The following is a 10489-nucleotide window of genomic DNA, read 5'->3' on the forward strand; positions in this document are numbered from 1 at the left end:
TGGAGCCCAGTGTGTGTTTTATTTGCCTGCCAGGTGCAAGCTAGGATTAAAGCTAATGGCTCACCAGTTTTTGGCTTTGTTGTTTCATTACTGTCTGTCCGAATCCAATGCCAACCTGCATGGGCCAGGCTGCTGTGATGGTGGCCATGGCTACTGGCTTTACAGTGGCCAGTGTTAAAAGAGGGGGTCTGAAATCACTTCCAAACCCATATCACCACCCCTCTCCCCGGTTGTGGGGCCAGAGAAAGATGAGTTCCAGGGCCTCAGGATCCTCAGCTTGGATTCCTCCTCAGCTCACAAATCCTCTTTTTCCTTATTGGAGAATAAACTGTTTTGTTTTGTTTTTCATTTTAAATTTAACAAAGTAATACTTGCACAGTTAAAAACAAAATATTCCTATAAAGATTTACGATGGGGCCTGACCTGTGATGGCCCAGGGGGTAGAATATTAACCAGGAATGCCGACGTCGCCATTTTTTGAAACCCAGATTTGTGGGCTTGTCCGGGCAAGCACCTACAAGAAGCAACTACAAGTTGCTACTTCCTGCTCTTCCTCCCCCTCCCTCCTCCCCTCTTATCTAAAATGAATAAATAAAATATTTTGGCCTGCCCCGTGGTGGCGCAGTGGATAAAGCATCAACCTGGAATGCTGAGGTCACCCTTTTGGAAACCATGGATTTGGCTGGCTGTTAATGCCATTGGCCAGGACCAGGCAGGTTCACACTGGATTCAGGCAGACAGTAGAGAAACTGTGGAGCCAGAAAGGGTTGAGCTATTTGGTTTAATAAAGTCTCACAATGGTGGTCAAGCACACAGGCAGGGGAAACCGCCTCTCAGGCAAACAAAACGCAAAATGACCCCCCACAGTGGCGGGCAGGCAATCCTCAATCCCCTGAGTGGAAGCACCCATAGCCTTACGTAGACCATACACACGTGGTGCTGTCACCTGCTCACGCACTAATCAGGCAAAGTGCTTGCAGCCAGTAAACCAGCGAGCAAGCTTAACACAGCTGCCCCACACTGGTTAAGGCAGATATGGGAGTTGATGCTTTCTACTCCTCCCCACCTTCTCTCTCTCCAATCTCTAAAATGAATAAATAAATAATAAAAAAATAAATTATTTAAAAAAAAGATTTATGATGGAATCAAAATTTCCCTGCCTTTCTCTCTTATTCCCTCTGTCAACATAGCTGTTATATGCATCTGCCTCCTGAGGTAAATTTAAATTAGCATCATGTTTCTTATTTGGTAGATTTACGGTGGAGTCTTTTCATATAAAAAGTTGTTAGAGCAGATAACAATACTGCATTTCCTCAAGGTGATGAACATGCTGAAACTTTTTGTTGGATAAAAACAGCCACAAACAAGATTCCATGTGTATTTATTTGTAAAAACTTAATATATATCTTCTATTGATTTTACAGAGAAAAATTTTTATTTGTTGTGCCACTTACTTATGCATTCATTGGTTTATCCTGTATGTACCCTGACCAGTGATTGAACCCACAACCTGGACATATCAGGACAACACTCTAACCAACTGAGCTACCTGGCCAGGGCTCCAATGGCGAATTTCACGGAACTAGAACAAATATTCCAAAAGTTTATATGGAACCACAAAAAACCCCACATAGTCACAGCAATCTTGAGAAAGGAGAACAAAGTGGGAAGAATGCTATCTGACATCAAACTGTATTACAAGGCCATAGTAATCAACAGGATGGTACTTACATAAAAACAGACATAGATCAATGAAACAGAATAGACATCCTAGAAATAAACCCATGCCTTTATGGTAAATTAATATTTGACAAAGGCTAAAACACACTATGGGGTAAAGATAGTCTATTCAATAGGTGGTGTTGGGAAAATTAGATAATGTGCAAAGAAAATTAAAGTGGACCACCTTACACCACACAGAATAAACTCAAAATGGATTAAAGACTTAAATGTTAGACTTGAAATCAGAAAAATCCTAGAAGAAAACATAGGCAGTAAAATCTCAGATATTTTTTTTTTTTTGTATTTTTCTGAAGTTGGAAACGGGGAGGCAGTCAGACAGACTCCCGCATGCGCCCGACCGGGATCCACCTGGCACGCCCACCAGGAGGCGATGCTCTGCCCATCTGGGGCATCACTCTGTTGCAACCAGAGCCATTCTAGCGCCTGAGGCAGAGGCCACAGAGCCATCCTCAGCGCCCGGGCCAACTTTGCTCCAGTGGAGCCTTGGCTGCGGGAGGGGAAGAGAGAGACAGAGAGGAAGGAGAGGGGGAGGGGTGGAGAAGCAGATGGGTGCTTCTCTTGTGTGCCCTGGCCGGGGATCGAACCCAGGACTCCCGCACGCCAGGCCGATGCTCTACCACTGAGCAAACCGGCCAAGGCCAAAATCTCAGATATTTCTTGTAGCAATATTTTTTGATATATTGCCTCAAACAAGGGAAACAACAAAAATAATTAACCAATGGGAGTACAAAGGTTTTGCACAGCAAAGGAAACCATCAACAAAATGAAAAGACAACCCACTGAATGGGAGAACATATTTCCATATGATACATTTGAGAAAGGATTAATATCCAAAGTTTATAAAGAACTTATGAATCTCAACACTAAAAATCCCCCAAACAATCCAATTTAAAAATGCGCAAAGGACCTGAATATACAGTTCTCCAAAGAGGACATACAGGTGGTCAATAGACATATGAAAAGATGCGCAATATCACTAATCATCAGAGAAATGCAAATTAAAATCACAATGAGATATCACCTCACACCTGTCAGAATGGCTATCATCAATAAATCAATAAACAAATGTTGGCAAGGTTGTGGAGGAAAGGGAACCCTGTGTACTGTTGGTGGGAATGCAGATTTGTGTAACTACATGGAAAGCAGTATGGAGTTACCTCAAAAAATTAAAAGTGGGACTGCCTTATGATCCAGTGATTCCATTTCTAGAAATATATTGAAAGGACCCAAGATACTGATTCGAAAGAATATACGACCCCTATGTTCATATCAGCGTTATTTGCAATTGCCAAGATTTAGAAGCAGCCCAAATTTCTATCATTAGATGTGTGAATTAAAAAAAGCTGTGGTACATTTACATAACGGAATACTACTTATTCATAAAAAAGAAAGAGATCTTACCCTTTGCAATAACGTGAATGAACCTGGAAAGCTGTGTGAAATAAGCCAGTCAGTGAAAGACAAGTACCATATACTTCAACTCATATGTGGAATATAATGAACAAAATAAACTAATAATGCCCTGCCACATAGCAAGGTCTGTTAGAGCATCTTGGAATTCACCAAGATTGTGGGTTCTATCCCCAGTCAAGGCACATACAAGAAACAACCAATAGCCTGACGAGGCAGTGGTGCGGTGGATAGAACATTGGCCTGGGATGCTGAGGACCCAAGTTCAAAACCCCGAGGTCACCAGCTTGAGCATGGAGTCATAGCCCAAAGGTCACTGGCTTGAGCAAGGGGTCACTGTCTTGGCTGCAGCCCCTTGGTCAAGGCATATATGAGAAAGCAATCAATGAACAACTAAGGTGCCACAACTATGAATTTATGCTTCTCATCTCTCTTCCTGTCTGCCTGTCTCTAAAAACAAACAACAACAAAAAACTAACAAACAGAATAGCAGACTTGGCCCTGGCGTGCTGGCTCAGTGGATAGCATGTCGGCTTGGCTTATGGACATCCTAGGTTTGATTCCTGGTCAGGGCACACATGAGAAGCAACCATCTGCTTCTCTTCCCTTCCTTCTCCCCCTTCTCTTCCTCTTCCCCTCCCACAGTCAGTGGCTCAGTTGGTTCGCGGATAACCCTGGGCACTGAGGATAGCTCTGTTGCTTTGAGCATTGGCCCCAGGCAGGGTTGTCGGGTGGATCCAGGTCGGGATGCATGCAAGAGTCTGTCTGTCTCCCCACTTCTCACTTAAAAAAAAAAAAGCAGCAGACTCATAGAAAACAGACTGACAGCTGTCAGAGGGGAGGAGGGTTGTGGGGCAGGGTGAGAAAGATGAAGGGGTTCAGGGGAGAAAAGAACTTAGATAAGTATGGTGATCGGCAGAGGGAGGGGTTAGGGGGAGGTAGAAGAGGATAAAGGGAGGACAAGTGGTGATAGAAGGAGACTTGACTAGGGGTGGTGACACACAATACAGCAGACAGATGATATGGAATTATACACCTGAAACCTATATAACTAACCAGTGTTACCCTAATAGATTCAATTTAAAAAATTACAAAAAGGTTCACAGTAGAATGGTAATGCCATGTTACAGAAAAAGAAAAAAAAAGCCCACAGATTCTTTGCAGCTCATAGTCAGCTTGAATCTGTGCTATTAGGACTTGGTTTGTTTTTTTGTTTTTGTTTTTACAGTGATAGAGGGTGTCAGAGAGGATAGACAGGAATGGAGAGAGATGAGAAGCATCAATCATCAGTTTTTCGTTTCGACACCTTAGTTGTTCATTGATTGCTTTCTCATATGTGCCTTGACTGTGAGGCTACAGCAGACTGAGTAACCCCTTGCTTGAGCCAGCGACCTTGGGTCCAAGCTGGTGAGCTTTTTGCTCAAACCAGATGAGCCCACGCTCAAGCTGGCGACCTCGGGGGTCTCGAACCAGGGTTCTTCCACATCCCAGTCCGATGCTCTATCCACTGCGCCACTGCCTGGTCAGGTATATTAGACCTTGCTTTGACCGACGGAATGTAGCAAAGTGACATTGTATGGCTTCTGAGCTTTGGCTTCCAGAAGCTCTGCAGCTTCCACTCTCACACTCTTTCTGAACACAGCCACCTTGTGAACAAGCCTGAACCTGCCTGCTTGAGGCCGAGGCCGTAGAGTGACTAATGGAAAAAAGCCTAGCTGTCACAACCATCCCAGCTGAAGCTCCTGACATGGAGTGAGGTCTGCAAATGGATGTCCTCATAGGGCAGAACTACTGAGATAAGCCCAGATTACACTGCTAAACTGAAGAATGGGAGCAAATAAATGCTTGCTTAAAGGTCAACAAGTTTTGGAGTGGTTTGTTACTCAGCAATAGATATGGATACAAACCTAATCATGCCCTCAATCTAGTTAATAAATAAGCATTTCCAATTAAACGAGTAACTGTACCCAGAAGTGACTTACCCCATGGGAGTTAATGGGTAAATGGGACTGTTAAGCATTATTTTCCTTTGTTGAAGAGTCTCATCCCAGTTCCCATGCTGAGAATTTTCAACACATTTCTCAGAATTAGCTTTACATAATAGTTTTATTCCGTGAAAAAGACATTTTATTTAGTGTTTCAGTAAAACACATTTTTTATCTGGCATTTTAAAGGAAAGTAGTCCCCATTTCTCTAATTTTCCATTCTGTTGAGTATTTAACCATAGATTTTTAAGACAAAGACTGGAAAAAAATGATAAATCTGTTTAGACCAGATGTTAAATGCTGAGAAAAACTGGAGGAAATATGTAGAAAGCTTTTAATTAGGAGACAGGATCCTCTCTTTTAGTGAGAATCAGATGTTAGAAGGAACAGGAAGCAGGATGAGTGCTATACAAGTAGTAAAGACAAGGCTATTTAAACAAGTTCAGGGCCAAAGCAATTTTGTTTTTGAAGCTATTTGATTTGTGAATAAATGGGGACCCCCAGTTCTAATTCTATGTTACTAGTAGGGCCAAGATTAAACATCAGTTTCTTTTCTATGATAGGTTAGTGGCGTTAATTCTTTAGATGTTTACATTCCAAATTTCCTGTTTATCAAATTTACTTCTTTTCTTCTTCTTTTTTTAAATTTATTTGTTGATTTTAGAGAAGATGGGAGAGACAGACAGAAACATCGATCTGTGTATGTAGGTGCCCTGACCGGGGATTGGACTGGCAACCTTTGCACATCAGGACGATGCTCTAATCAAACAAGCTATCCAGTCAGGGCTTATTTACTATTCTCTTAATCAGAATTGTGGGTCAGGATCTCCACTCATGCTGTGATCTGTCCGTGGTACTTGGCAAAGCTCACTAGCAATGTGAAAAGATTTCCAGCCAGCCATGAAAGCACAGTGGATTTCAAGCTCCCCGAGATGGTAAGACTGTGGAATTCAAACTGGGACATGTATTTAGGTTTGGGTAGCATTGATAAAGTAATAAGACCCTAAGGATACAGCAACACACCCACGCATGCATACACCCTTCCCAGCTCTGGGAAATATTTTTAGGGTAGAATTGTATATGGCAGGATTCAAAGGAAGCTAAAAAAGACAACTAAGTGGCAGTTACACAGAGTTAACAAGGAAATTGTGTCGCTACTTTTGGAGGTCTTCAAAGTGACTGACCTTTTCTGAGATAACATGTTTCCCTCCTGAGGGTGAAAAGTTCCGGCCTTTAGATTTGTGATGGGTTCTGGCACATAAAAGAATCACTACTGTATAGTGATTAAAAACATGGGTGCAATGGGCTTTTTCTGTATTGATTATGGTGGTTGTTAAATGAAACCATACAAATTTAAAAATCCAGAGAGGTGTACATTAGAAAGAAAACAAGTCAGTTTTACTATATAATTAAAAAAGCCACGTGGGTGCTGGAGCCAGACCGCTTGGGTTTGTTGGAATCACAGCTCCATCACTTATTGGTTGTGTAACCCTGGGCAAGTTACTTGCGTCTGTTTCTTCATCTGTAAATGCACATAATAATATTTCCTGCATGGGGTTGTTAAAAGGATTTAGTTAATAAATGTGAAACACTTCAAACAGTGCCTGGCTCAGTGTAAGAGCTAGCTACTAGGATTATAAGACTGTAAAGTAATAATAATAAAATATATGGGCTAACACATGATTATAGCAACCATGAGCAAGTAGTCTGAAATACAGCTAATATGAGGTACCACAGCTTTCATGCAAGAGAGGAAGGAATCCTAGAAAAGTGTAAATGCTACTAAGCAAATTTAAGTCTGCTTTGTTGATATTGTCCGGGGAAGATATAAACCATTAAATCAAACAGACACACAAAAAATTTCCTCATTCTCCTAATTCAGTGCTAGTCAACCTGGTCCCTACCGCCCACTAGTGGGCATTCCAGCTTTCATGGTGGGTGGTAGTGGAGCAACCAAAGTATAAATAAAAAGATAGATTTAACTATAGTAAGTTGTTTTATAAAGATTTATTCTGCCAAACTTAGCGAAAATCCGACAGAAAGTACTTGGTAAGTAATTATTATTATATGCTTTAACTTGCTGTAACTCTGCTTTATAAATTTTATAAAGTAAAGTTACTTCCCTACTTTATAAATCACCATTACTGTGGAACCAGTGGGCAGTTAGAAAATTTTATTACTAACAGAGATACAAAAGTGGGTGGTAGGTATAAAAAGGTTGACTACCCGTCATGCTTTGAATGCCTGTTTTCCAGGGGCATACTAAAAAGTAACAAATCACCTTAGCAGTCTTTCGCTATCCAAGTCACCCAGTGATGTGTTCTATAGCACATGTGTGTCTTTTCTCCATGGCCTCTCTCTTTTCTAATTTACTGCAGTTACTGGCCAAAAGTATTGACAGTGTCTCTGATTAAGCATCATACTTACTGCATCTACCAACGAGAATATTAAGACCCAACACATTCTTCCACTAGGTTGACTACTCAGAATGTAAGTTCTGAAAATTATTTGGGAAGCAAAAGGAAGTTTTTGTAAAACAGGAATGTGGGGGTTCAAGCCCTGGGTGTTTTAAGGGTGATCTAGAAATACTTAAAGAAATATTAAAAGCATCAATCGGAACCCTTCCCTTCCCACTACAGGGCATTAGTGGGGCAGACAACATGACAATGAGCAGGCAGAGGTGCTACCTATTCGATTCACAGGAGTCTGAAGTCTTGTTTTTAATGTTTAAGCATACTCTTTGACAGTTGAGAGAAAACAATCCCCCCAGGAGGAGGAAAGCGGCCAAGAGAAAATGGAACAGTCTGAGAAAGAATGGAAATGATTCTATTGCTCCAGAGGCAGAGCCAAGTGGGAAGACAGCCAGGGTAAATGATCAGAGGCTGTCTATGAAACAGCTCCCTCAGCGCTGGGTGCCTGATCGGTGAAGCAGTAACGACTCTGCTGCAGCTGGCACAGCCGAAGCTGCAGGTTAGTCATCTGCAGGAAAGGAGCCGTGCTCTCCATTTCTCAAGAAGTGTCCGAACGATAAAAAAACACAAGCACACAAGATTGCATCTGTACTGCTCTTCTCCTTGGTTGTCATGGGAAGTGAATGTCGCACGTAACATAAACAAATTTAGACTCTGGGGAACTGCACAGTAAAGCCCTAATGATGGGTCCAACTTGCCATTTATGGTGCTTAAAAATACAAAATGTGATAAACTTAACTTTGTCTCAGTAATTTTGGGGAAAAATGGTGCTGTTATAGAGGGTAAAAAAGGTGTAAGTTTTAAAAATAAAACTTTGAGCTTAATATCACATAGAAGTTAAAAAGCCCTTTAATGGCACAGATTTTGTCTTTTTAGGTGAAATGAATACAAGAGGTGACCTACTGAACACAAGGCTGTAGTCAAGTAAACTAATATAAACTAGCTTGTGTTCTAGCCACTTAGAACCTGTTCTGTGGAAGTGAGGGGGCTGTCCTGACACTTTGCCATTAATTTTTCCTTTTTACTAATTCCTGCAAGCTGCCACAGCGTAAATGATTACTGATTCAAGGGAAGTCTTCATACTCAGAATAATGGATTCAGAAGTATCCATAAACTGACTAAAGCTCAGAAACCAACATGGTAACCAAACTTTCTTAAAGCAAAATCCCTTTAGAACAGTTGAATAGGCCAGCAGCAATCCTGGGCTGCATCGAGTTGGCAGAATATGAAGTAAGTTAATACTAGACCTGAGCGGGAGTCTTCGACTGTCTAGGTGGAGAGTGTCTATAGTGTCTTGTGTGAGGTATTTGAACCACCCTTTCCTGCCTTTTTTTATAAAGATTTTATTTATTGATTTTAGAGAAAGGAGAGAGTGGGAGAGGGAAAGGGAGAGGGAGAAATAGGGGGAATGGGAAGCACCAACTCATAGTAGTTGCTTCTCTGTGTGTCTTGATTGGGCATGCCCAGGGTTTCGAACTGGTGACCCCAGCATTCTAGGTCGATACTTTATCCACCTAGAATTTCCTGCTTTTTAAAACTGAGAATCATAAAAGATTAAGACTGAGAAAAATCTGCCATTTCTTTACTTTATAGGTGAGAAAATGAAGACCTGAAGAGACGAACTAAAATAACTACGGAAATGGAAATTTACTTAGTAGATTGCATTGTTTGAAACTCCTAGCAAGACTCCTTGGAACATTTTTAGATAAAGCCTCAGTCAAGCTTTATAAAACAAAAACATTGAATTTTGGAGGTAAAAGAGACTTTAGAGTATCAGTTATGAAATTTAACAAATGAAATCTGTTAGTCAAAGGCCTAAAAAAGCCTAGAGAAGATAAGGAGGGAGAAATGGTCTACTTTCTAAATATATATTCAGCCCTGGCTGGTGTCACAGTGGGTAGAGCATCCTCCCCTAGAGCCAAGGGGGCTGGCTCAACCCCTCGTCAGGGCATCTGAGAAGCCACCAATGGAGGCACAGCTAAGTGGAACGATGAGTTTATGCTTCTCTCTTCCTCTCAAAACAAAAACAGAAACAACCTCCCTTTCCCCCAAATAAAAATATATTCGAAGTTAGGAGGGTAATGACAACATCCATTTTGAGGTTCTGCGTTTCTCTACAAATGCCAAGTTTACTGGATTTCCTACATTCTAGCTAGAGTCATGCCTAAGCTCCAAACTATGAACAGTAGATAGAAATATAATGGCCACAATTTAACTTGTAAAATTAATGGTATTTCATTCCATGACGTAAAAAAGAAATCAGCAGCTACCAATTTCAACTTGGTAAGCTGCTGCCCTCTAGAGTGTGTGTTTGGAAACGACGGCGGTACTTTTAGGTTGTCACAGTGATCAATGGAATAAGGGGGAAGCGCTGCTGGCATTTAATATCTGGGAATGAAGGATGGCCTGATATACTCAAATGTTTTATACATAAATACCTACCTTCCCCAAGATGCCAACTGTACTCACTTTGAAATGCAATGAAAGTGAGATCTACAAAGTTTTTATAAGTTGCATCTTAAAACAACCATTAATTCTAAGAGGACTTATAGTGAGAAGGGGGCTAGAAGATACACACTGACGGAGAATGTGAGACTATGAAGTGTATGCTAAACCGAGTCTCCACGAAATTCATGGACCTGACTGCGTTCAGGCTGGCTTATCCCACTAACAGTATCTCCACCTCAGGACCCCGGACTTGACTTGGCAATTGTTCATTGTATTCCTCTAGGAATAACGAAATGTAAAAATGGTTAAGTGCTCTGATAGTTGCAGAATAGACTATGGATGCCAGAAAGATGTAACTTCAATCCTTTTTTAACCCAGGGTTTTCAGACACTTAACTCATGTAAGGTAAAGTTCTACTTGTTCTCCAGTGTC

This window comes from Saccopteryx leptura, chromosome 5, assembly GCF_036850995.1.
Source record: "Saccopteryx leptura isolate mSacLep1 chromosome 5, mSacLep1_pri_phased_curated, whole genome shotgun sequence".
Taxonomy (NCBI): Eukaryota; Metazoa; Chordata; class Mammalia; order Chiroptera; family Emballonuridae; genus Saccopteryx; species Saccopteryx leptura.